Below are 26,241 nucleotides of genomic sequence, written 5' to 3' on the forward strand. Positions count from 1 at the left end.
CTCATGATTAAGAATTGTGGTTATCAATCACACGATTGATAAATAATGATAATCATTTAATCATCTATAGTTTTACAATTACATGGCACTTTTTAAACAACTCTAAAATAGGTATTTTTTTCCATCACTTTATGGATGGGGAAACAAAAAGTTCACATAGTCAAGTGTCTTCCCAAAGGTCCCACAGTCTTGGGGAACTGGCAGAGTTCCCCAAGAATCTGCAACTATCTTCCCAGGCTCCTGGGAAACTCATAAATCACATTTACTGGAAAATTAGCCCTTACCTATGCCTCTCCTCAAACCAAAAAACTACCTTTTCAACCTTCATCTAAAATTTTATCTCTCGATTAACAGCCATTTTCCACAACGGAGCACAGCTTTTAATGAGTTCACCAAACTTACTGCTCTATTACAACAAAGAAATAACAGGGAAGGGGCGCCTGGGTGGCGCAGTCGCTTAAGCGTCCGACTTCAGCCAGGTCACGATCTCACGGTCCGCGTCAGGCTCTGGGCTGATGGCTCGGAGCCTGGAGCCTGTTTCCGATTCTGTGTCTCCCTCTCTCTCTGCCCCTCCCCCGTTCATGCTCTGTCTCTCTCTGTCCCAAAAAAAAAAAAAAAAAAAAAAAAAAAAAAAAGAAATAACAGGGAAGCCTCGCTGAGCCCTAGACGTGGCAGTGCGTGACTCACTTCCCCGTGAGAAATTCACTACTGCACTCCCACTCTGCGGCATTCCAGATTTGGATTGCACCTCAGCAATGTTAAAAATGCCTTTGAATTGGACCTTTGTGGGCTTCTGTGAGTAATCAAAACTCAAATGTTAAGTCCATAAGTGGTCAGGTTCTACAGGGTACAGAAAGTGCTGAGAAAGTTGAGAGAAAAGAGAAATCCCAGTTGATGGAGGGAAAATGAGCCAGCTTCATGTGGAAGACAGCTGTAAGGGCCGAGCACCAGTGTCTAAGCTGGCCCTTCATGGGAACCTGCAAAAGAGATTCCAAGAGGAGGAAATACCATGAGCTAAGCTGTGAACACAGGGACGAGTTGGGTCTGTTCAGGGTTCATTAAATAGCCAAAGGACAATAAAGCAGAAAACAAAAGAAGGAGCTGGATTATACTGTATTCGCTAGTAATAAAGTTACTGAAAGTTCAAGACCAGGGTGATGACTTTTTCTTTAGAAATATACTCAGGAAAGTACATTTAGCAGAAATGCAGAATAGATTTAAATACCTACCCGAGAGCTCTCCCAACCTTCCTCTTTCTCACTAACAAACATAGAGATCAAAAATAGCAGATATTCACTAACCTGTCTACACTTACACTAGGGCAGAGGAAAGTGACCCAGTCCTGGCTAATAAGATGTACAGAGAATTCTTCCAAGAGTTACCTGGGAAAGCTTTTCTCCCTGGATAAAACACGTGGGGAGAAATTCTGCCCACTCCCTTCCTGCCAATTAAATGCTCTTATGTGAGGACCTGATGCTTGGAGATGCTGCAGCCATATTGTAACCATGGGGAAAAAGTCAAGGAAGTCACAGAATACCAATCCAGAGAGCTGATATTGCTGAACTATTACAGCAACCCTGGACCTTAGGATCTTCTTGCTGTGGGAGGAAAATTAAGCCCCTGTCATTTAAGCTACTTCTGATTTGTTTTTCTATTTGCTTCAGCCAAAAGCAGCCTGATCCCAGAAGCATAATGATGCTGGTGAAAGGTAATGACTACCTGGATGGTGTCAATGGTTCTGGAAGTAATAGGATGTATGCAAGATGAATATATGAGGTAAAATAAAAATCTCATGGACCAGCTGGCAACATTGTATATAAACTCTCTCATAGCAAAACTAAGCACCTTCAACCCATAACTGATGAGTTTTGTTTTTTAAACTTGGCAAGTAAAATAAGTGTAAATGTGTGGCTAAGGAGACCTGGATACAACTAAGTGTAACCGAGATGTTAACTCAGGTGGCAACCTGAAATATGATCACTAAAGGAACTTGTAATCTGATTGGTTGTATCATGCTGCCTGGATTTAAAAAAAAAAAAAAAAATCCCAAATTAGAGTACAAGGACAGCAGTCTACAACAGAAAGCCAGAGAAGAATGAGTCAGGGTTTATCCAACCCTACCTGAGGACAGGGTCCTGGACCTAGAGGCTGTGGGCAGATCTTGGGCCACACTTGGAAGATGTTGACTTCACCAAGCAATTGACATCCTGCAGACATTATCTGGGGATGGAGGAAAAAGTTGGCCTTATACTATGATATACTAAATGAGTTCTCCCAAATCCCCTCAAATTAAATGTACAGAATAAGAGTAAGAGAATGAATGAAACTTAGCCCAAAGTCTTTGGGCTGGTTACTACAGAATGGTAATTTAAATAACAAATAGGGAATACTGAAAGGGAAAAAAATGGATTGAAAAGTTAAATCTGGTTGGGGCCATGTCAAGTTTCAAAGGCAAATAAGGATACAACATATAGATCCCTGGAAGGTGACTAGAAATGCAAGCCTGGAGCTTATGAGGAAATGCTGATTAAAGACAGACCAATTTTACCTGAGGCTATGAAATAATTCCGATTGCTAAAACAACAAAATGGAAAGCCAGGGTAGAAGATGCTGCCCAAATTTGTTGAATATCTACCATGTGCTGGCCACACCATTAAGAGTAACACATGTTATCAAATTTAACTTCAAAACACCACTATACAGAAAAAATTAAAAATTCCATTTATAGGACAGCATACACCTGTTCAGAGAACTTAAACATCATACCCAAGGTGCAAGGTATAACCAGAATTCTAATGCCAGTAAAAAAGCAAAAGCCTCTATACCTCGCTTTTTCAAATGTACACGTTAAAACACTTAGTTGTAAAACTGCTAAAATGCTTATTCTTATTTTAATTTATATCCTTACAAAAGCATTCTTGTGAGACTCAAAGCATAAATATAAACTTTGATGAATAGTGTAGAAAGGGTATTATTCTCCCAATTTTACATTTAGGGAAACATACAGAAGGTCATAGACAAAACCACTCAGTGAATAATGAACCCAATACTAACATGTGATAAATGTTACTATCTCCTCATCTGTGTGGGGAATGGAAGCTACTAAGAGCCTGGTACTCTCAACAAGTCTGCAATATAATTGGAGAGGTTATATACATATGTTTATGAAAATTAACAGTACATACCAGATAGCGTAGGATTAACTTTTAAAGTCAGATACTCACATTTTTCAACATAATTATTTTCCCAGCAAATCACTCTTGCTTTTGAATTTTCTCCATAAATAAGTCATCAAACACCAAGATATTTAATAATACACTCTCTAAGCAAGCATACTCAAATTTGTATTATTTCTCATGTACTACATTCACAAGAGTCTAATATATTGATAAAATCACAACGTTTTCATGAAATATTTGCTTTTACCCATGCCATACATTTTTATTTATTTTGAGAGACAGAGAGAGAGAGAGAGAGAGAGCACGTGTGGGAGGGGCAGAGAGACAGGAAGAGAGAGAATCCCAAGCAGGCTCCTCTCTGTCTGCACTGTCAGCACAGAGCCTCACATGGGACTTGAAGTCACAAACTGTGAGATCATGACCTGAGACAAAATCAAGAGTTGGACGCTTAACCAACTGAGCCACCCAGGCACCCTTTACCCATGCCATGCTTACTTACCTAATTATCCTTATTTACTTTTATGATAGCACCGTTAGGTAACTGATTCAACACGTCAGGATATATGCACCTGAAGCATGCTAGATATCATGCTAGGCTCTGGACATAGGAAGAGGAGTAGAATATTGTTCTCACTCCCACGGGGCTCACAATATCATAGTGAGAACACAAGGTACACAATTACCAAGTTGCTCACTAGAAACATACTCCATGAGTTTACAGCAAAATGTTATGTTTGCACTAAATATATTTTAACTTGCTAAAAGGAAAAAAAAAAGGAATTATTTAACTCTAGGAAATTCCAGACTTCTGATTGGAACCAATATTAATGAGATGCTAAATGAAATTCTCCCCAATGTATAAAACTAGAATCTTTTGGTATATTTTCCACCAGACTAAAATAAAAAACATATACAAGAAAAAGCTTTACCATCTTTATACAGTATCTTGAATCAATCCCTAATAAACATGATGGTGTATTTTCATTTTGAAATACATTCACTTAACAACTTTTAAGGTGTAAACACAAACAATCAAATGTGTACACATGTGAAACCAGAAAATCTGAAAAAGATAAATTAGAATATAGTTAACATATTATTTAGCTATGAGAAAGAAGGAAATCTTCCATTTGCAATAACATGGATGGGGCTCAAGGGCGTTGTACTAAGTGAAATGAGTCAGACAGAGAAAGACAAACACTGTGTGATATCATTTATATGTAGAATCTAAAAAAAATCAAACTCAGAGAAACAGAGAAGCATATAGAACATAGAAGAACATAGAACCACCAGAAGGGTAGTTACTTGGGGCTGAGGGGTGAGGGAAATGGGGAGAAGTTGGTCAGAGAGTACAAACTTCCAGTGATAAGATGTATAAGTATGAAGATCTAATGTACAGCATGGTGACTATACTTAACAATACTGTATTATATACTTGAAAATTGCTAATAGAGTAGATCTTAAATGTTCTTGCTACAAAAAGAAATGGTAATTATGTGATATGATAGAGATGTTAGTTAATGTTTCAATATGGTGATAATCATTTTATAATATAGAAGTTGATCAAATCAACACGTTGTACACTTTAAATTTACACAGTGTTATACATCAATTATATCTCAACAAAGCTGAGGGAAGAAAAGAAAAGAAAATAGTTTAACCAATGAAAAATTTACAGGCATCAAGAACGTCGAGGATAATATAAAAGCAGGATGCTGTGAATACATTCATCATACAAATATTAAAAGATACAGCTAAGCACCTTCAAGTTGCTGATAAATATTCTAGAGATATTTCACACCAGATGTAGTCCCCATCTTTATAATCAAAGAAAAACTCTCCTTAAACTCTAATAGAAGTGTCCATGTAGTAATAGGAAAACAGTATTCTACCATTAACTCATGCCACACTTGAAAATTGGTTTTAGCATGATTTTTAAGTTTCTTTCAAAGAGGGAAAACCCAGGAGGGCTCTAATAGAGGTGTTTGAAACATTCATACAGTAAAATAACATGATAAATATTCCTTTCTCTTCCCTTGTGTCCTCTCCTCTCCTTTTTCAATAGACTGAATGCTTTGGATATCTTTGATATTGGTTGAATCTGTTCAAAATAAGAAAAAAGAAACCTGATAAAAATTATTTACACTAAATTGTTAAGAGTAGACAACAGCAGGGAAAAAAAATATGCTCAACGTAGAAATGAACTATTTAAGGTGGAGTTTAAGGAAACAATGGGAAACATCTCTGTTGAGACACTTTCAGGGTACCCTCTTAATAATTCCCACATATGTAATTGCCTTTTATACCAATAAACAAGGACTACCTCTTCCAAAAATATAAAAGGTTGAAAAATGAATAGCTCTTTCTATCCCACAACATTCAAAGAGAACCAGACAGAAAAATTGAAGCAACATGATTATGACTGCTATAGTTCTTAGATTTCCTTAAACAGTCTCAATAATAAATATCTTTTCCATTGTTGTAAATAATAATAATGATGATGATAACAATGCCAAGGAAATGTCAGAATGTTGGCCAGTTTCCCAGACTACCTCTCATACCTTGAAGAAACAAACAAGCAAAAAAAGTCATCTGTATCTTAGGTATTCCAGTTGAGGCTTAAGAATATCTCTCACCATATGTGAGTTATACAGTAGAAATTACAGTTCAGAAAATTAGGGAAAATTCAGCCAATCACATCATGGTCTTCCATTTTATTCATGGTGGCCATACAGACAGATCATGGACCAGTAGTCCCAGAACTCCACCTAAAGAGCACCATAAAAATGTGACCCTCAGATTCTGACTAGGTCTCTTTTGAATTATTATGGTTAATTATGGTGAATGCATGCTCAATTATTTTTTTTTAATTTTTTTTTTCAACGTTTATTTATTTTTGGGACAGAGAGAGACAGAGCATGAACGGGGGAGGGGCAGAGAGAGAGGGAGACACAGAATCAGAAACAGGCTCCAGGCTCTGAGCCATCAGCCCAGAGCCTGACGCGGGGCTCGAACTCCCGGACCGCGAGATCGTGACCTGGCTGAAGTCGGACGCTTAACCGACTGCGCCACCCAGGCGCCCCTCAATTATTAAAGTTCAACACTGAATGAAGTATCATAAATCAAGGACCCAAACAAAAAAAGGCTTGTGCACCCAGAACATATCCAATAGAGACTGTGACACTTGAGACTAGTGCCCGGTTTAATCTTCATTAATGGCCTAATAGTAAGGAGAGATAGGACAAACTGATAACTCAAGTGGAAAACATTGTAAAAAATTTGAAAAGAAGTTGTACCTAACACAAGAGAGAGAAAGGGAAGGAGAATTCAGGAAATAAAAGAGGAACAGGTTTCTTTCAAGAGAAAATTAAGACCAACCCATCAGCAGAAAAATGATTGTGCACTGAAGGTAATCCAAAGAAAGGGAAAGGTAGGAAACAATGCACTAAATGGTGGAATAGATGAGCTTCATATGCTAACAAACCCCATACCCCAAAGTCCTTTCCCTTGTATTACTCATTCAACTATTTATTGACTCCTTTTAGAATGCTCAGTATCCTTTCAGGTTGTATTTCTCACCTCCTATTTATTCTGCACTTTTAAAGGTGGAGAGTGGAGGAAAGGGATGGGAAAAGGAGAGTATCATAAATAAAATTTCATTAGACGCCCACCTTATAAAAGTCAAGTGAAAAGACAAGTGTAAGTTGTATCTCTGATCCAAGGTAACCACTTGGAAAGTAAAGTGTTCAAACAATCAGTTGTTTTATCTGTGTAGAGCCAAATTCAGGTAAAAAGTGTGAATTTCCTCCATGACACATGGGTGCAAGAAGCAATGTGTGTGTGTGTGTGTGTGTGTGTGTGTGTGTGTGTGTGTGAAAGAGAGACAGAGACAGAGACAGAGACAGAGAGAGAGCACGCACATGTATGCAAGCACACACAAATTAATCTAGTTTTGCCCATACCTGCTGAAGTTGAGGGAAAATTCAAACTGAATCCTGTTTTAGGAATACTTTCTAGGGTTATATAAGAGTATAGTCCAGAAAATTTGAGGAAAGACCAGAAGTCTTCAATGCATTATGCTGAGCAGGCCCATATCATTTATTCAAAGGCAATTTCCAAAGCGTGGCCACAAAGACCCTTCTCCGTGGCCGCTTAAGACTGTAGGACTGAAACACCCACTTACCACTGCCTGAGAGGTCCTACCCTCTCACAGAGCACTGTATGGCAGGATGGCCTGGGTTTGCACTCTCACAAATCATCCACCCATGACACTTCTCTCTCTTCTATGGAAGACCCTACTAGAAGGAGGAAAATCTTCTATTCTCTTCTTAAACTCAACTCAAAACATCACCCTCTTCTCCTCCCTTTCTGCTCTAGGGCATTAGTGGATTCAAAAAACAAAAGAAGAAAACTTAAGTAAGAGAAAGCCAGTAAGGGTATCTAAGATCTTTAGAAATACTATGCTGACTCTTCTTCCAGGAGTGGAGAAAGGAATATTGTTTACATACACACATTGCTTCTTGGAAAATGCAATAGGATAAATAAAAACTGGGGGGAAGGGGGGAGCTCAAAAGATAATTTATGTATTAGCTTAAGACAGATAAAATTGTCATTGTCTTAATTTGTCTAAATATCAGCAAGTTCATGTGACTCAGCCTAATATTTTCTTCTTAAAAACTTATTACATTTGTTTGACTAGTTTCCATTAGATGAATTTTTAACTGATCATTTATTTGGGGGTCAAACTCTACCTAAACATAAAAACATGCAAGGGACTTACCAACCTTTCCCCAGAAGCCCTTATTATCTGGGGCAATTCCTGTAGACATTTCAGTATAACACTGCCTAGTGTGTTGATCCTACCAGTATGTAATAAGTGACTTAGTCTATTAGCTTACTTTGTTACATTGGTCCAGCAGATGAAGAGAATGAATGAATGAATGAATGAGAGGGACGGAAGGAAGGAGGGAAGGAGAGAGAGAGAGAGAGGAAGGAAGGAGGAGAGAAAGAAAGAAAGAAAGAAAGAAAGAAAGAAAGAAACCCAAGTACCTGAATAAACTTCAGTTTTAATCTTGCTCCCAAATAATCTGAACCTCAGAAAGTGATTTTTTTTAATATTTTCTAAATGAAAAGGATTTGGTACATTTCCATTCTCTGTGATAGCATCAGAGTAATTAATGCCATGACAACAAGAAAAAGGCTAAAAGGAATAAATAAAAAGAGAAGTTAATTTTTCTATTTGTTGCTGATATAAGATGCTTCAGTTTCTCTTGAAAATTAAATTATTTTCAATAATCTTTTAAATCTTCTATTTACTTCACAAAGAAAACCTCAATTCAGTTCCAATCATCTCAAACAACTGATAATTTCCCATCAAGTTAACAGTTTTAAGGCTCTCTGGAGCAGAGAACAGGAGTCTTTCTGTCCAGTGAAGGAGTTAGAAATCAGAGGAAGGGGCTCCCTAATCACTCAGGCTGGGTGGCCCTTTGCTGGTGGTCTGCAAATGGGCAGATTGGTACTCATTAAGATTCCAAGTGATATTCATTCCAGTACCCTTTCACCAAAATGATACTAACTAGATTCGAATGGATATTTTAGCATTCTTTTGCCAAAGGCTCACGGGATGTCCAAAAGCATCACAGGATCCAAAACTTCAAGGTCATTAAAGTCTACACTTATCTACACTTTTTGCAGTACCTGAGGGGGCAAGGTCTCTCCATTTAGGCCTCTGGAGGAGGTTCCCAGTGGACACACTCTCCCTCCCTTTCTCTCACCTTCTCCCAAGCATCTTTAGGTCCCTTCAACTGTCTTCGCTTCAGCCCCTCTCAAAAGAGGACATATCACTCTTCTCCTTAGGCAACCTGAGTCCTGGGCCTGGTCTCATCTTCTGCTGTGCAAACTCTGCCATCTCAGACTTCGTTGGGAATTCGGAGAGGTCTGTCTCTGCTTAAGCTTCCTCCACGTCCAGGGTCTGTGGGAAAGGTGGGTATTTCAAGGTCAGTTAAGACATTCTTTACCAGTTATGTTGCAACTCACTTCTCTGCTAAATACTTGAAGGTTTACACCCCTGATCACAGAGCTGGTTCATTTTCTTCCAAAGGCTTGAGCAAGGCCCTGTCTAATCTTCGTGAGGAATGTGTACATCAACTATGAACATGACTTTGGCCCCTATTCCTTGTGAAATAATACCTCTAACCTTATGATATTAAAAGCTCATGGCTTTCCTGCCCTGCGTTTTATTACAAAGGGTCCCCACATTAATTGAAAATGCTTCTGCCTGAGTCGTTCAAGATGAAGCTTGCCAGGCTCAAAGAGTGCCACTCTGACACTCTAGTTTCTGTCATGACAACAGATGTGACATTTACCTGATGCAGATCTAGCTGACCTCTAGAAATCAAGCCCAAGTAAATTCCATTTAGGAAAAAGCCCTTTTTTAAAAACCAGGACTTGGTTTATATGACCCAGTCATGCCTTCCACATCCATACCTCCTGCCATTGTTACTATGATATAACACTTGTTCATACTCACTCAAAGTATCTGAAGAAAAACATACTTATTGATCCAGAATATCATTAATCTAGATCGGAGATCAACAAGTTTTTTCCTATGACAATTCAGGTAGTAAACATAGTCTCTAACACAACTACTCAACTCCACCTTCATAGCTTGAAAGCAGTCATAGACAATACATGACTGAATAGGTACAGCTGTATTCCAATAAAATTTTATTTACAAAAATAGGCATTGGATCAGATTCAGCCTGGGTGCAGTAATTTGCCAAGCTCTATTCTAGGTTATTTTTCCAAATTATAGATTTTAAAAGATACTTTAGGTTTACATTGATTCAGATTACTATCAAAAGTATCTAAAGGTATCTATGAGGATAGATCTATTTACATGCAAGATATGAATAAAGAAAATAGCCACAGAATTTCACATTTCAAGACATCAAGACAACTGAGGATTGGTAGTAATGTACCTTATTTTACAGATGATAAAAATGTGCAACAGATTTTAGTAAAGAACTAGGTCCCCTGACTCCCAATCCAAAATTATCACAATCCAAGAAATTGATCACAAAATTGAGAAAGCAAAACACAATGTGCACATGAGTAACTCTGGGAATTTAAACCTTTTTAATTATATCATAAAGGGTCTCTAGCCTACTAGTATCTACAGAGTTAGATGGAATTGCAACTACCTATCCAGTCCGTAGTTATTCCCCACCCTAACACACATGTAAACAGACACACACATCTGATACACTATTATTGTGGGTTTCCAACATTCAGCCTAGGCCAACATTGGCACAAAAATTCAACTGAAATATACCTTGACACTGACCAGCAAGAGTTATTTCCACAGTTAAAAAAAAAAAAGTATGCCAAGAAGCCATAAATAAGAATACTTAGAACTAGGTCAATGGAAATTTAAAACACAACATAAAAATGTTAACAGTGGTAGGACTTTTAATAATGTATATTTTACCTTTTATAATTTTTTCTGTATTTTCTAATATTTTTCCAATTCACATGTACTGGTTTTATAACCTGGGGGAAAAAAAACTCAATACTATTATTTGACACAGGTCTTATTATGTAACACAAAATAGCTCCTTGAAAGAATGACTTGTCAGATTCAACTCTGTATCACTAGTTCCTAGCAAGATACAAATATTAGACATTCAATAGATGCAAATGTAGCAGGTAACTTGAGCCCATTCTCAGTTAAACAAGTAACATTAGTGAAGGTATTTAAACACTAAAAAATTCTAACAAAGTCATTCTCATCTTTATTTGTAATATCCATTATTAGCATGCAAAACTATTTGGCTTTATTATATTCTAAAGTTATGTTTCACAGCTGTGTTTTTGTAGCTGTGAAAATTTAGTCCCCCGATTACATCTTAGCTGTTTACATTTTAGCTGTGAAATAGGATTTTGTTTTTAGCTAGCTAGCAAAAGAACTTTTGTTACATCAGCTTCAAAAAATGTCAAATCAGAAATAACAACTTTAAATATATCAAAATGTACCTTGCATTTTCTCATGTGATAATATCTGCTATATAATAATTAATGAGGTTGAGGTTGAACAGTTAAATTACTTTATCACTTTTTTCCATAGAAATTTCTGTTACGTTCTGAATAAAGAAACTGTCCAGGGGCTCCTGGGTGGCGCAGTCGGTTAAGCGTCCGACTTCAGCCAGGTCACGATCTCGCGGTCCGGGAGTTCGAGCCGCTTCGGGCTCTGGGCTGATGGCTCAGAGCCTGGAGCCTGTTTCCGATTCTGTGTCTCCCTCTCTCTCTCTGCCCCTCCCCCGTTCATGCTCTGTCTCTCTCTCTCCCAAAAATAAATAAACGTTGAAAAAAAAAAAAAAAAGAAACTGTCCAATCTAAGGAAAATGGCACAGTGTCTTTGCTGCTTCTTCACTGATAAACTACACAGCAAATTCTCTGTTCCGATGCAAAGTTCCTATATATGAACACAACAACTATTCTGCTAAGGAACAAAACAACTCATCAGTAGTTTAACATGGTTACCAATATCAAAGCGCAAACCAAGATTCAACTTGCTTAAGAGAGCTATTTAGAAAGTCTAGGGCACTGATACTCAAAGAGAGGTTCCGGGACCATTACCTGGGAGCTGTTTAGAAGTAGAAATTCTGAATCCTAGGCCCACACCAGATCTCTTGAATCAGAATGTGCATTTTAACAACCTTAGAGGACTTGTGTTTACGTCAAATTTGAGGAGCCAGTCTACTGCTATTTTCAGCAAGAATTCTGGACATAATATGTACGTTGTACCTTCACAGACACCAATGAGACTAGTTGGTCACAAACATACCAGAATATTTGTATTCAGATTTGGGCCATTAGTTTAGTCACATTTGGAACCATTTTATACTTATTTCCCTGACACTCCATCCCTGACACTCTATTTGGAAATTCCCTTTTGTACTTGGTAAGACTCACAAAATCAGTGGCATTACCTTATAGTTTCACCTCCTTTTGGATCAAAAGCAGCTTTTCACACTGATTTTATTCACAAAACTAAGCCAAATAACATTGGGCTCTTTCCAAAATCAAATCCATTTTCAAATATAAATATTTGTTCTCTTTGGGAGTAATAAAAGAAAATTGGGCTACAGGCTCTGAAAACCAGAGGGTAGGTTCAAAAACCTGTTTAAATGACATTGGCAAATTACAATAACGTATATAGCAAGTGACTCCTTTAAAAAGGGCAACTCTAAAAAACATAAAAATAAAAAATAAAAAGGACAACTCTCACTTAGGTGTACCATTAAGTTTTGGAATTTTTGTGTTTTAAACTGGGGACCCTGCTAAGATTTAACTGCTTAAAAAAAAATGACCCGGTGAAGATCTAAGGGATGCTTTTGTTACAGCCCCTTTAGCAAGAAGATACCATGAGGTCCTCCAATTTGTCCTTGGAGGAAGGAACTCTCATAAAGGAAAGGAAATGTTTCCAGATTGTGGAAGTAAATAGACTTTTGTGTCTTTGTGGTCCAGACCCTTCAATTAACAAACGAGCTCTATCGTCAGACAAAGGAGAGAAATTGACCTTTTGTTTTGGGAGCAGGGGAAGGGAAGGCTGCTGACCCCTGTGGGTGAAGCCCAGAGGCTAAATGTGGGCAGCGGATACCATCCAGCATGGTATGTTACTGGTGGGTCCTTGGATGGTGTGCAAACCCAAAGGATGGGCCCTAAGATCTGTGTCCTGGGGAAATGTTCTTATTCAGAGGAGCATCCTGGCCTGGAGGTCCATGCAGCACTGTGTGGTAACAGGAAGCCAGAGCCACAATGGCCCCAGGCAATGAGAGCTCTCCTGGGGCCAGAGTAGCCAAGGGGCTTCTTTGGGACCTCTGTAAACCCACAGAATTCTTAAATATTTCAGAATGGGGGAAGGAGGACTCTAAGGGTATGATACTAATGTTTATGTCAATCACAAAGATAAGAGTCAAGCCAGTTCTGATTCAAATCAAAAACATAAAACAAAAAAGACAGTGCCTACAGCCCAAGCATTATAGAGCAGATCACACCTTGCCCTTATTTTCCGGCCATACCATAAAGAAGGCAAATAGACTCTCACAGGCAATATTGTCAAGATGGTCAATTTTGTGGCTAGCCACTTTAGAAGCCAGTAACGTGGGAGAATTGAGTGAAGTAGCGAGATCTTAATGTGTAATGTGGGATACAATGAACCAGGTGAGGGAAATACAGCTCAGAGAATAGGGAGCAAATGATATCCATTCAGTCTTTTAGCTGTGTTCCTGGAGCTTCTTCTATAGCACAGACACTGTGCTAGGCAGAAAGGATGTGTAGCAAATGACTGGTTTTCTGGAATTCATATTATTGAAGAGAAAGTGATACACAAACATGTAATCTAATATGTGGTATCAATGGAGGAGGCAAAACAAAGCGGTTAAGTTAATAGGTTTTGGGGTCAGACATATCTGTCGGAAAATTTACTACCCAACTGAAATTGGACAAGTTATGTAAAGCCTCTGAATCTCATTCCCTTCATCAATAATAATAGAATTATAGCACTTAAGCGTTCAGTAGACGTTAGCTGTCATTCTTAAATCGAAGTATATATTAGTAGAATGATATATTAATTCTATCTGTAGGATCATGAAAAGCTTCATCAAGAAAAACATTTGGGGGTACCTGGGTGGCTCAGTCAGTTAAGTGTCCAACTCTTGATTTCGGCTCAGGTCATGATCACATACATGGTCCTGAGATGGAGCCCTGTGTCAAGCCTGGCATCGACCTCTACACTGGGCCTGGAGCTTCAGATTCTCTCTCTTCCTCACCCTCTGCCTGTCTCCTGTGCCTTCTCTCTCCTTCTCTCCCTCTCTCTCTCTTTCTCTCCCTCTCAAAAAGAGAAAAAAAAAATGCATTTGAACTTCATCCTACAGGAGGAGTAAAATTCACCAGATAAAGAGTGGGGAACAGCATTCCAGCAGAAAGGACAGTATGAATAAAGTCACAAAGAGGTTTAGAACAAATCTCCCCAAATGTTGCCACTTGGGCATGTGAACTATTTTGAGCTGAAAAGATAAACTTTTGCCCCTCTCTTAACTTCCTAGAAAAATTAAAAATGGGGGTCTTTCTCAGAATGAAAGTTTCTCCTGGAGATAAATTTTATCTGAATGACCTATCTGTATGCCAAAGCAAACATCTAATTACCAATCACCTCTTCCTCTTCTTACTGCCCTGTGAATTGCCATCCTTCCTTTTGCATGTAGGTTTCCCGGCTGTACAAAATTAAATATGATTTTTCCCTGTTTATCTGTCTCATGTCAGTTTAATTCTTAGACAAACCGGGAGAACCTCTGAGAGGTAAAGAAAAATTTTTCTTTCCCAGCAGTCACAGGAGAGCAAAAGTACCTGGTCCATCCAGGGATTAAAAAGGGTTTAAATACAACTGTCATAAAAGGCCTGGGAAAGGAGGCTGAAATGATGACTAAAATGTAAAACAGGGCTGTGATGTAGCTGGCTACATAACCTCTTAGCAATGAGGAACCAGCAAATGTTTTAATTCAAGTAGCAAAATCAGATATATATCTTAGAAAGGTAATTGTGGTACTATGCAGACACTAGACTAGAGGAGGAAAAGTCAGTAGTATAGGGCATCTAGAACAGAAAATATCTGATAAAAATCAAATAATATGCCAGGAAAACCTTTGGGAATTTTTGGTGTGGGAGATGGGGAGATGGGCAACAATGTGTATATGACTGTCTTTCTCCTTCTTTTATATACATACACACCCACAAACACATCTGTTTATGTGTTGGTCATATAACCTCTGTGCCTCATTGTCCCCCATTCACAAAAAGGAGGTAATAATAGAATGTTGTAAGAATCAAATGGTTGATACATAAAAAGTGTCTGGCACATAATAAGGATTATATAAACATTGTTATCACACTTTTTCTCATCATATAAACTCCTTCCCTTTATTCCCTGGTTTAATCACTGCCCCCTTCCCACTGTCAACCACTTCTATGTCACCAAAGCTCCAACTGCAAATTTTCAGGCCTAAAGTGGTCTAGGAGTTTCACAAGTTCAATTCAATTCAGAACATTTTAAGTGGCTCCCTCTTAGGTTAGAAGAATTTCCAGACATGGTAGGGGAGAGTCCATGTATAAAAGGAATCATCCCTTTTCTCTGCACTAAGGAAGCTCACATTCCATTAGGGGGAATATGAGAAGTACATAAATTTGTAAAATGTGATACACAATAAAGCAAAGACCAGGAGAGAAGCTACAACCAAATGGAAAAGCACTTCTCTGGGTATCACGTTCTAAGCTATGATTCCACACCTAGTGGCCAAATTTCCTGGGCAAGCTGCTGAACTCTGGTTAGAGAGTGTGAGGGGTAAGCACTTTGGTCTGGAACCAGGCTGGATGGATTCTCATTTGACTCCACTATTGACTCACTCTGTAGCTTTTGGACAGGTTACTCTATTTCTCTGAAACTCTGTGGTTCAATCTATAAAAGGAAAATGAGAAGAAGAAGATTAAGTATTTCCTACAGCTGCGATCTAGATAGACCACATGAATTAAAACACGGAAAGTTCTTAGAACACTGCCTGGCACAAAGGAAGAAGTCCATTAAAAAGAAGCTATTTTCAGTATGTCTGAACCTCCGTATCCTTTACTATAAAATAAGGATAATCACTGCTTTCACTAATCTATTCTAGAAGGTTATTGTGAGATAATTTACATGAAATGAGATCATTTATGTGAAAGTGTCTGGTCAATTGTTGAGTGTATAATATACAAAAGCATAATATCTATAATACAAAGTGAATAGTAATACCATTAGATAATAAATTATTTCTTCTCAGAGAATTATTTCTCCAACCTTGTATATGGTAACCCCACTTGAAGTCCTTCCTAAATGCATCAGAACTAGATCTCTCACCAGTGAGAATTCAGGACAATGTGGAAAACAACAAACAGTGTTGTTGGATGCTTTTTAATAATCATTTGAATGGGTTGTTTTAACCAATGAACCTGTAGGCATTAATGACCATATTTTTGAAATGATAGTAGAGTAAATATAAGAAATTCAATCTTTTTTAAATGTTATCCACTTGGGATGTCTGTTGACATTTTGCAAAGCAAACCAGAAATGTACTTAAACCGATGAGTTAAAACATTAAAATTAAAAATCAGCCTATCTTTTCTCTGAGTACCTTTTTCAAATGGCACAGGGAACTTTACACAAGCTCCAAGCACCTCTATATTTAATTCCTAGGGGCAATGGTATTCATCACTGCATTAAACATACTGGTCAGGTACTGCTGAGTCAACCCCGTTCTGGGACTTTTCTTGATTGTGAATGCAGCATACAAGCCTTGAGATGTCATTATTCCAACGTTATGATAAGGCACTCACTTATGCTGCAAAGGGGAGCAGATTCTGCCACCCCAAAATACATTTCTTTGCCATAAGGATTATTTGGAGCTAAAGGCAATCAAAACCCAGTAGACTCAGGAAAAACTCTCTATCTCGACCTCCTCAACTGCCTAAATTTACATTGGAAAGAGGCTATTATCAGAGATACCTTTTTACCCAAAAAAGTTACCTGCATAACACGGCAACGTTTGTTTTCCAAACTTCTCTGCCTCCCTATAAATGGCCTTCCTTCCTTTTGTATCCCCAGATCCCAATCCCTTTCCTTCTCGCAGGATGTTATATAAGCCTCAATTACCTGGCTGCCTTTGAGCCTCATATTTTTGCGGGGCTCCCATCTTACATCAATTTAATTATTAGACCAGCCAAAAAACTTAGAAAAGAAGCAGGGCTCATAAAGTTCTCTTGCTGGAGGAATCTTAAAGTAAAAAATAGCAACATGTTTGCCCCTTTGCCCTTTTATAAGTGAGAAAATTGTGGTACACATACGGTACCTCGTTCTCAAGGTCTCACAAGCCTTAACAAAGCTCAAATGTGGCCTTTATATACCTTACTTATAACCTCTACAACCTTGACTTATAACTCTATATCCCTTGACTTATAACCTCTATAACCTTTACTTATAATGTATTCAAAGTAAAATGTGAGCGGCTATTTTACTAACTAGTCCCTTAGTTGACTAGTGAAATGAAACTTCTGTTTCTAGAGTCATTTACCAGAAGGTGATGCTAATTATCAGAACTAAGACTAAGGGTGACATGCAAAGGTTCAGTGTAGCGACTGGGTACAATTTAAATTAGAAAGCCAGCCTGCTTTAGCAAGGGAACCAGATGAGAAACAGCACTCCTTTGATCACAACACTGTTACCACTCTTGACAGTTGGGACTGTCCTCTTCTCTACTCTAAACCACACCCAGAAAGTCATCAGCCTACAACATTTGCTTTTCTCCTTCCCATCCTGCATGTTAATACTGGGCTGGCTGCCTGTGACAAAGACAGCTTTCAAATAACCATGAGAGACCGAGAGGTTTTTGTTTTGGTTTGTTTTTTTTTTAAATTTTTTTAATGTTTGTTTGTTTATTTATTTATTTATTTTGAGAGAGAAAGATAGAGAGTGTGGGGGGGGGGGAGGCAGAGAGAGAGGGAGACAGAATCCCAAGCAGGCTCCTCTCCGTACCATCAGCACGGAGCCCAATGTGGGGCTAGAACCTCTGAACCCTGAGATCATGACCTGAGCTGAAATCAAAAGTCAGGCACTTAACTAACTAAGCCACCCAGAGGCCCCAGGGCTAGAGGTTTTTTGAATAAGTAAATAAATAAGGCCCTAAGTAGCAGCTAACTCACAAACATCTGATATTTGACTCTGGAACTCTGAGGCATGTATACTAAGCTTATATCCCCACAGGCTTACTCTGTCTCTGAATCAGCACCTACTCTGTACCGCCCAGGTGTCTGCTTCTCAGGGTCCCCGTGAGAAACAAAGAGGAAACCAAACAAGAAGAAACCAAACCTTTGAGGACTGATAGTATAGACCAGGATCTGGAATCACACAGAATCCTTAGAAGTAGTGAGAACCTCTAAACTGGTGATATAAATTGTCACCCTGTATCAGATGCATGGAAACTCAGCCTGCCACTAAAGTTCAACCTGGACCTCAAAGGGCAAAGGTCCATCTTTCAAAAAGGATTTAGGGAATATTTAGAAACAAGCCATAGTTCCACAGTTGGAAATACACAGGTGCTCAAAGGGTTAGAAATGTAGGTCATCAGCATCTCTAGTTAGTCTCTCCTACTGCACTCGCTACAACTAAATTAATTGAAGGGCAACTTCCAAATGACTGTGAACATGTGTGTTTTTCTATATATTTGGCTGGGTAAGTTGTACCTAGCCCAACAGTACATGGTACTTAATATCAGATTACAGATTTCACCTCTGGGGGAAATACGCGAACCCATTTATCGATATAATACAATGACCAGTAATAGAAGACCTACATTATAATGACAACACCTTGGACAACAATGAGTCCAGTCCCTGGAAACAAGAAACTGTACACCAGGGACGCCTGGCTGGCTCAGTGGGTGGAGCATGCAACGCTTGACCTCAGCGTCATGGGTTCAAGCCCCATGTCGGGCATAGAGCTTACTCAAAAAAAAAAAAAAAGAAAGAAAGAAAAAGAAAGTGTACACCAGAAACAACTCATATGGCCTTCAACTGGTAAAAGGAAAAACTATCTGTGGTATGTCCATGTAATGAAATACTGCTCAGTAGTCAAAAGGAACAAATTATATGGGAACAAACTACATCTAACAACACAGATGATTCCATTATACTAAGAGAAAGAAATTAGGTGCAAAAAAAAAAGGCTACATACTGTGTGGTTCCATTTATATGATATTCTGAAAAAGGCAAAACCATAGGGCTGGAGTGGTTTCCAAGGTTTAAGGTTACAGAGGAATTTACTCCAAATGGTAAAGGTTGACTACAAAGGATAACACAAAGGCACTTGGGGAGGGGGGTGATGGCAGTGTTTTGTTTCCTGCTTGCGGTGGTGGTTACATGACTGTGTTTGTAAAACTCATAGAAAAGTATACCCCCCAAAAGTAAATTTTCCTGTATGAATATTAAAAATTAGATAAAAGGTGTAAAAGCTTCAGTATTTTTCTTATGTATTCAGAAAGAGACAATTATTTTTGATTATGCCTATTAAACTCGTGATTATCACTTCAAGAACTTAGCCTCCATGTCAACTCTTCCATAGATTCTTCCCATACTCTCTATGTTCTCTTATCTTCTGATCCCCCCTTTTTTTTTCTTTACAGAAATAAGCACTATTCACATAGCTAAAGCCCATGTGATTAAAGGATCCCTGTCTCCCCAGGGATTACCCTCATCCTGAGGTTGCATGCACCCCTTCCTGACACGTTTGTATACTTTTACTATATAAGTATATATGAACAACTTTTATATTTGGGAAGCTTCAAAAATATTTCTATACGAATAGTTATTAATATTAACATTAATATCACATGTATTCTTTTGCCATTTGCTTTTTTCATCCAACACTGCCTCCTCCAAGACATTCTGTTCATTTTTAACTGCTGCAGAGTATTTCACTATAGGAATATGCTAGTATATTAACCCACTGTCTTTTCGACAGACATTTTAGCTGTTTCCATGCTCCATGTTACACTATACCACATTTATCTTTTCTGTCTCCTCTCCCTGCAAGGCAATGAGCAACTCCAGGGCAGAAACCATCCCAAATCCCTGCACCTCTCCCTAATTTCCGTCACACCTGAGAATCATGGCACATACAATGTGCTTCACATGGAAGAGGCTGCTGTGTGCCCTGCATGCAGTAAGTACTCCAGAAAAGTGTGTTGGATGAACAAATGATGACAAAGTATTCCCAGTCTTATGCTCTCTACTCTCTTCTCCATGTCTTACTACAAAGTTCTTGAAATGTTTCCATGTCCAAATAGACATCTATGAAAGAAGATGATTTTCTTGCTTTCTCAAAGCACTACACAGCGATTTTCTCCAGTGACATTTGTCCCCTCAATGTGCCTCAAGGCCAGTTCAGAGTAGTATTCAAAGCTTGAATACCCTTCATGGGTTGCTGCAAAAGGCCAGAAACCAGAGTTTGGATGTAAGTAACAATAGCAACCAACTACGCCCAGGTCTTTCTTCTTCGAGGATTTGCTTCTCTTTCATGGGTCTGCGTATGTGCTCTAAGTCTGCTCACCTGTGCGGTTTAAGGCTTTGACATTAAAATGCGCGCCTTTAGCAGGTCTTAAGCCACCACTTGCCCTTTACCCCCACGGCCCCACTCTCTCTCCTACTACTAAGTAGATCTAATGCTGTTTGATCTCATCTCCAATTCTTTGCAGTTTAAGAAGCTGTGTAGCCTTGATGTACAAGACAAATACACACTGTAGCTCTGGGCTTACAAAATCATCTATCATCATCCTGCCTTTGGACGTGACCAGTACATTGTGTGTTTCAGAGAAATTAATCTGGTGTTTAGGAGGAGAAAGGCATTTCAAAATCATTCTGCGTGCAGAACCTTCCCGCAGACTTGCAGAGGCATTTTCGACGCCTTTCGCCCCTGCTCAGCAAGCCTCAAACTTGACCTTCGAGAGGATTTCAAGGATAGTACCTTCCTCCCTTTCCCTCTCCTGTTCCAATAGCGCGCGCAGGCCTCCTTCTGGGAAACAGCTGCCCGGGACCAGAGCTCGGAGGAGTGCACGTCTAGGCGCGCGGACGCTGCGGGGAAACCGCAGGAGGCACAGGCGGCAGGCGGGGGGCGGGTGGGTCGGGGTTTGAGGCGGGGGAAGAGAGGGCGGGGGGTGTTGGAGAAACAGGAGGGAGGAGGAAGATTATCTGCATATGCATGAGGCACCCAACACTGCCCTCTTCCCCGGCAGCTGCTCGGGCGGGAGCGGAGGGAGGGGGTGTGGAGGGGAGGAAGGAGACGCCGGCGAGGCGGCAAGAGCAACTGCTAAGGCGGACGCGGGTTTGGAGAACGGAAAAGGTGATTTGCATGGCGCCTGGTGATTGGATGACGGCCGGAGGCTGGGTCTGAGAGGAGGCTGCTGAATGGTTTAACGGAGGAAATTACAGGATTCATTTGGCTAAAGAAAGCCCGAGAGGGCCCGGTCTGCGCAATACGAAGCCTGGCCGCGAGGGGGCGCGATGTCCCATCTTTGTTCCTGTTAAAGGCTCCTTTTCTCTTCTCCCCACCCCCTCCGTCCCTGCCCCCACCCCCCACACACAGACACACGCAGAAAGTGCAGAGAAACCCTGTGATCCAGTCAACTGGCTCTGCCCCGTCTATTAAGAAAGATGAACACTCCTTTCTCTTCCATCTCCTTCATGGGAGACCACTTTTCATTTCAGATTATCACATCAATAAATATTCTTCCAGGAATAAAAAAAAGGCACTTTGCCAAAAGATAAGAGAATATATATGAAATGTGTGGATTATAGAGAAAGACAATACATGTAGGCAGGGGAATAGGCACACATATGTAAATACGCACATAATCACCCTGAGGACACAAAACATGGGTGGGGGGGGGAGCATAGCCAGGCAGGACACCCGGAGAGAACACGCATCACTCACAAGGTGCTCACAGGCTGTACACACTCGCCCAAACGCTGAGGCACACACCCACTGACCAGCACACCACCACAACCACCACCGCTACAAACACATACACACACACACACACACACACACACACACCTCGGAGAAGCTATCCAAGTAAATTCACACGCAATGGAAACACTGCCGAGAAAATAAGAGAGAATAATTTAAATGGTTCATCCCCTCCCCCTTCAAAAAATACTCAAGCAGAATGATTCTATTTGCATAATACTAATGTACGCAGGACGCCGACAGGGGCAAAAAAATGGCTCTATTTGAGGCACACACGAGAGAATGCGGGTATGCACACACAGACACGCACACGCACGCACGACAGTGGGCGGGACACACCCACAGCCTGTGTCCTCCGCCCACGGGCACAAGCAGAGGACAGATGCCATCAGCTGCCATCAGTACAGTTTTCCAGAAAATACTAACGTGAGAAAAACGTAAAGAAACCCACCCTGCTAAGCCACAGGAGAACCGTTAGTGGACCCAGGTTTTCTAAACACACACACACACACACACACACACACACGCACGCGCACTTGTCAGACAGGAGAGTTAGGTTCAAAGAAATAATGGATGCACAATAGATAACTGAGAGCTAGACTATGTCATCAGCTTAAACAATACTTTGAAATTACTTCAGCCTGAAGATGGCTTTCTGGGATGCTCCTGAAAAATCATACCTAAGAAAAATAAAGCATTTTCATTTATTCTGCTTTTCTCTTCTTTTTTTCCTTTTCCATCTTGTTTTTTAAGACAGGGTAGAGGGAGAATCCCCCTTTCCCAAAGGAGGGTAGCCCTGTTTTTGTTTTGCGAGCTCATGAGCTTTCCAGTTGATTTCCCTGGGAGGAAGGTGCTAGGGAGAAGTCTTTCCCCGCAGCCTCCCAGCCAGACGCATCACAAAAGGCATTATTACACATTCCAAATAACAAGGGCTGTCTATATATTTACAAATCTGTTCAAATATTTAACCTCTTAACTTGCTAAATATCCCCCTCTTCTCCCTTTCTTTCTCTCTTGCACTCTCCCCTCTCCCCATTTCGGCCCTCTCTCTTCCTTTTCCCTTCTCCTTCCAAAAGAGTTGGGGACAAGAAGTGCCCTTCTGGGGTCCAAAATGTGGCTAGGGGCTCTGGGCTTTACCTGACCCTATTTGAATGCCAATTTCGTTTCAGGCAATTGCTTCTTCGCCAGCCAAAGATCGGTTTTGAATTATCACGGCTACCCCTTTTAAAGGGGAAGCTTTGATGTTGCCTCTCAGTTTTTAAACTGCCACCGGAAGGCATCTCCTAAATGGGAGGGATTGTCCTGACCCTTTGGAGTTGCAGGTGCTCCCAATCAGCGGTGTTTTCCTGCGCGTTGCACCTTCTGCCCATCAAGGGACTAATAGAGGGGCAGCTGCATGAGTGAGGACCTTCTAAAGACAGCCAGGGAGTTTCGGCAGCATTTTGGCAACCCAACCAAGGCCAGAGGTGAGGCACAAGCCTACTGCAGTAACCAATTTGGAATGCCACCGTTGAAAATCTTTCACTGCCCAAATCTTTCTTCATCAGGTTAATAAATTCAATCTGAGGGCCAATGTAGAATGTAAAGATACATAGCAGTGGGCCTTTAATGCAGTAATAGCGCTACATTAATCCAAAATCAAGTTATACTCGCTCTGATGCATAAAGGGAAAAGAAAACTTGTGCTTGGGTTTTGCGGGAAAGGCAAACAGGCTAACCCCTAAGGACACTGCTCACTCCCTACTCTCCAGGCAGGTGACGTGGGTAGGACTTCACTTTGAAGGACCCATAAGCACCCTCACCCTGGTGTGTCCCAGCTTCACCCGGGACTTTGCTTGTGACACAACCTAAAGTGCCCTGAAGGAGCTTCCCACGCCATTCTGGGGTTTTTCTTTCCGGGAAGAATTGCAAGGAAAATCCAGTGCCTCTACAGTTGACACAGAAAAGTGTACTTCCTCTCGTCCTGTTTCCTCTGGCCTCAGATAATACCTTTGGCTATGTATTTGTGTCGGGGTAATGCAAACAGTGAAACTGCAGTTTGGCAAGATAATGAGAAGTGTGTCTGCATGTCATGTTTGTCCAGTTGACCATAACATTTCATCTTCCACCATCTTCAGATGTCTGTGCTTCTCTGAGGCGAACTACCCACCAATGGCCAGAGAGCACTTTAGGAAAACCAGCGCTCTCCTCAGACCCTAGCCCTTAGCACACTCAATTTGGTGTGCAAGAACCCCTCGCCCCCGGGTATCTGCCAGGCTCTGACTTTCCCCGAGGTGCTGAAACGCGCCTTTCTGGGTGATAATGGCATTTGCTCAGCTGTCGGGGCTGGCATGCCGCGCCACGAGAGCTTAGAGCCGCCCAAACCTTGGGCAAGGGGAAGTAGGGAAGAGGGAGTAGCTAACATGTATGTTGAAAGAGGTTTCCTAAAAACTTTTACAGATGCCAAGTAAGAGAAGGAAGACGAAGTGAGTTAAAAAAATAATAATAATAAAAGTATGTTTACTCTTGGTGCTCACGCCAGACCCGGAGGAAAACGTTAGCACTGGATTGTTATGCGATGTATTCTGTAAAATGCCATCTATTTGCATGACTGCGTGATGGTCAGGACATTTCTCTTCTATTGCACAAACCCCTTAGGAAAACTGCGGGCAGTTTAAGAGTTTTCTAGTTTTTCCTGATCGGAAAAGATATTCATCCGGAGACATTATCTAAATTTGCGCAAGAATGAAGGCTGCTTGTCATGCGTCCTTCGTCTCCAGTAATACGTGCCACCCAATTAGAAGCAATTTAAGCAATCAAGGCCGTTATAAGGGAAGGGGGTGTTAAAAATAGGTTTTCTATAGCCTCAGAACTCTAATTCGGAAGAAAATCTAAAATTACACATGTATCATTTCTTTATATAAAATAAATATATAATCCAAGTGTCTCCTGTTCGCTCTTCTTTTTTCCTCCACGCTCCCTCCCCCATCGCCTGCCTTCCTTCTGGGAATTTATAACAGAAGTGAAATGTAAAGCTCTGATAAAGCAGAGACTAGAGTCCCTAAAAAGTCTTTGAGACCAACGCGAGGATGAGGGTGGGGCTTGGCCCAGCTCTTCCTGGGCTTCCCGCTCCTGTATTAAGAGCCCTTGACAGTGGTTGCTATCTGATTTCCATCCGTGATAAGCGGGAAAATCTCAGAAGTAATGCCCAGATATCGAAGGACCCCCATTCCTGGAATCTAGTTGTATGACCTCCCCGGGCCCCTAGCGGGGGAGGGGGGGAGAGGTCAAGGATGGCCGACTAAGGCTGTGGACTCTGGTCCCTGGAGGGAAGTCAGGACAGCTGCCGACATATACGTTCACCTTGGAGGTTAGGGGTACAGAAAAAGGGCAAAGAGACTATGTTGGAGGCGAAAGAGGTAAATAAAAACAGGTGCATGTTTCCAAACAGAACGGGAAAAGAAGAAATCAAAAAAACTAAAGCACAGCAAAAAATAGACCCCAAGCAATGTTCTCTAGCAAAAAAACAAGAATGCAAAACTCGGGGGCGCCACTTCTCACCCATTTCCTACGTTCCCACTGGGCAAGCGCCAGCGGGGCAGGCCTGGAAAAGAGGCTGAGGGCCAAAATGACTGACTCCCCAGCTTCTTCCCTTACCCACCGAGCCTGCCCCTTCCAGCACAGCTATTTAAGAAAGAATTTTATCCTCCCCAGCTTTCCTCGGAAAGCAAAGCAAGCCGGTCCGGAAATGGACAGAAGTAAAGTTGGCAGAACTTTTAGGAAGCGAAAGGCCAGTCCCTCTGCTTCCTGCAGGCGCCAGATCCTGAGCCTTCAATGCGTTTGGCCACGAGGACCAAAGTTCTCTGGAAGTGAGTTTGTGCTTAAAGCTCACCTGAACCCTGAAAGCCCTGGCAGACAGGGAGGGGGGGGAGGAGTCTGCACTGACCCGAGCTCCGGGCCCAGAGTGGCGGAGCGCACATCGAGGGAGGCCAGGAAGTCGTCCCTGCGCTCCAGAACAGACACCAGCTGACTCCAGGGGACTCACAGCCTCCAGAATGGGAATTAATCACCTGGCAGTAACCCCCTTCAGAACTCAGTCTTCTGGAAGGAGCTTAAGGTCAAAACAACACTCCTTTCCCAAAGCTTCTAAGGGTAGACCATGAGTGCATGAGTACGGAAGTGGGGACAGGTCTTGTCTCAGATGTACCACTGGGTTTAAAGACAATAGCAGTTCCAGAGGAGACCGCAGTGCCTCCACAGGGCAAGCTGACTATCAACGTCTGGGTGTCTCAGAATGTGAGCCCCAGACCAACTGCCAGGCAAGGAGAGCAGACGCCAGGGCCCCTCTCCACCCTCCGGTGATTCTTTACAGAAGGTTCTCATACACAGCTACAATAATATTCCAATGTTAAAATCCTTCCTAATAGCACCTAATTTATTTCCTATTTGTTCTGCTTGTTTGTGTCTGATTCGTGAA

This window comes from Lynx rufus, unplaced genomic scaffold, assembly GCF_022079265.1.
Source record: "Lynx rufus isolate CCGP_SWC_20201006 ecotype Redwood Valley unplaced genomic scaffold, mLynRuf1.p SCAF_1, whole genome shotgun sequence".
NCBI lineage: Eukaryota > Metazoa > Chordata > Mammalia > Carnivora > Felidae > Lynx > Lynx rufus.